This window comes from Gekko japonicus, unplaced genomic scaffold (genome assembly GCF_001447785.1).
Source record: "Gekko japonicus isolate JY-2015 unplaced genomic scaffold, Gekko_japonicus_V1.1 scaffold500, whole genome shotgun sequence".
NCBI classification, from domain to species: Eukaryota; Metazoa; Chordata; class Lepidosauria; order Squamata; family Gekkonidae; genus Gekko; species Gekko japonicus.
Genome location: NW_015170905.1, coordinates 663,337 through 666,324, shown reverse-complemented (window position 1 = coordinate 666,324; position 2,988 = coordinate 663,337).

Below are 2,988 nucleotides of genomic sequence, written 5' to 3'. Positions count from 1 at the left end.
ACGTTTTTGTGCAGGCTTTAGGGAAAAAATCATTTTCAAGAATCTATATCATTATAGCACTGAAAGAAGAAAAATAAAAATAAAAAAAACCAAGAGAAACCTGCTTGCTCCTGAAACATATCTTGTTGAAGTAAAACCATTTCCATGGCAACTGACAGGGGATGGGAGGTGTTTGCCACATGCAGTGAAATATGTTTATTGTGAATTAGCTCTTTTGAATCCCATACTCCTGTGCTGGCCAGATAAGATGAAGAACGGATTGAAGCTGCAATTCCAAAAAGTCACTGCTGTACCTCCCTAGGCCCAGCTGCAACCAAAAGTTGTTTGCGACTAACCCACCCACTGCACCATTCCAGATCAGGAACTGCGGACACTTGATGGTTGTCATTGCTAAGGATTTTTTTACACTGGTTTGTATTGGTTGCTAGGAACTCAAGTACTGCTTCTCTTTTTGTGTTTTCTCCTAGTGCTGGACTACATGTTACCTTTATCATATAAACCATTTGAGAATGGCCTTGATGTGCTGGGTTATCTACCCACAGTAGTAACAAGAAGGACCTACTTCCTAGTTTCTCATGTATTGGTGGGAAGGGGCAGGCTAAAAACAATGCTGGTGACAGCTGTTGACTATTGGAAGTATTTCAACAATCCTGCTTTGTCAAGTATCAATCCCTTGTGCAAATTTAATATGTAATGTTTCGGGAAACATCTGAAAAGCACAACGAATAAAAAGGCTGGATTACATGATACACAGTCATGTAATACCATCATTCTCCTTCCAATAGTATGTCACAATTCAAATTTTTCAGACTACTTTTGGTTTTCCTTTGACAACCCTGCAATTAAAGAAATGGAATGTCAAGTTAGATTGTAATACAAGCCCAATTTTAAACATTTACTTAAAATTTATATTCCACTTTTTTGATCTCTAAATGTGACATTGTGTGTACATTGACTGTACTGTGTGCAAGTGCCCGTGAGAGATATAGAGAATCAGATTTTTCCCTGCTTTGCAAAAAAGTTATTCTTCATTTTACCTTGCCACTCCTAGATTCAATTAAACCAGTCCTTGGCAGCATTTTAGTGCTGTGTGACTCATATTTAATTGCACCTGTACCTTCACTTTTTACAGAATCTAGTCCAAATGCAATCTTCACATAGTTAGACATTTATTTATGAACAGAGAAGACCTGCTTCTATTTCAGAAAATGCAATAGTGGAAATCATTCCATTCCATTAGATGTTGTGTCCACCCTGTCCTTCAAAATAAAACACACAGAGAAAATTATTCTTTATCTACATGTTAGACAATTTTACATCCCAAACAATCCCAGAAGATTAACTACCTGTTTCTCATTTCAGCTATGTTTTTGGTCTTGCTCCTATGCTTTTGAATTAAAGTGAGAGAAAGACTGGAACATCTTTCCCAGCTGTATCATGTTGCTGAGTGTTTTGTTTTTCTCTTCAGATTGCAAATATAAAGCCTGGGCATGGCTAGAGGCATGAACTGAAGGGCAGGAACAAAAGGGCTCACAGCGTGTTCCTTCAATTAGTCAGTCACTGAATTCAGGATCATTCCAAGATAGAGCTTTTGTTTTGTTTGTTGGTTCATTTATATCAAGGGTCCCCAACCCTTGTGATCTTGGGTACCTTTAAAATCCTGAACCAGGGTACTGGGAGCAACTACAAAATGGCTGTTGCAGGAGGCAGATCAAACTACAACATGTCAGGAAGTGAGGTTATGCATAACTCTGGTAGTAACTCTTCAACATTTCAGGCAGAATGTCCTGACCATGAGATCGAAGGCAAATCCCAGCAACCACAGGGTCTCACAGCAGAGGTTGTTAGGTGACAATCCAGCATCAGATAACCAAATGCAAGGCCAGAAGACAGTCCAAGATCTCAGTTCAGTTTCAAAGCATGTGCTCCAAAGGCAGGGTCCAAAACCAGCCCATGGGACAGGTAACAAGGTTCCACAAATCAGTCTCAAGCAAGTCGGGCAACTGGTGAGGCCATCAGTAAGACTGCAGACACATTGATCCCACCCTGCATCTAGCCTCACTGCTGCCTTATATCAGGCATTTTCATACAGGTGAGGTTGGTCCTGTGTTAAGTTCCTCTCACAAATACAGAAGAGAAATATGTGTAGATCTGTCACCACTGTTATATTTTTGTCTTGTATCTGGGTATATCTCTCCCCCCCCTTTCCTTTCCTTTTAAAAGTCTTATTTAGTTATTAGATTTTGAGTTTTTTTCCTTGTTTTTTTTCTTTTGAAAGAACAAAATAAAAAGTAAAACAAAATAAAAATCTCCTCTCCACAAGCTGAGTCGGCTTCTTTACTCAAGAGGAATAGTGGGGGGGAGGGGGGGGCGAGATCCTGCAACAGCTTATCAGTTTATCCTGGAACTTCTTCAGCTATGGTTGTCAATCTCCAAGTGGTGGCTGGAGATCTCCGGGAATTCCAACTGATCTCCAGGTGACAGAGATCAGTTCACCTGGAGAAAATGGCTGCATTGGAGGATGGACTCTATGACATTATTCCCCATTGATTTCCCTCCCCCCCCCGCCCAAACCCTACCCTCCTCTGACTCCACCCCCAGAATCTCCACGTATTTCCCAACCTGGAGTTGGTATCCCTATCGTCAGCAGAGGGGAGGCCTCAGGCTGCCAAGTGCATACTCCGGTGCCTAGTCCAAGCCTCAGCACTTGCTGTTTGCTTTCTTTGCTCCAGGGGTCCTTCAGGAGACTGTGGTGGTTCTGGCAGCTGTGTTGGCTGCTGCACGGGAAGGAGAGAAGGAACTGAGGGCCCTGCGGGCTCAGAGAGTGGCACTGAGGAGGGTCTGCCAAGGCAGGACTTGAGGATGGGTTGTCTTCCCCCTCCTCTGATGAGGACTCATCTTTCCACACTAAACCAGGTGATCCATGACATAGAAGCTCTACTTAACAGGATATCTTTTACAATGATGTATTATTTTAAAGTATTTTCT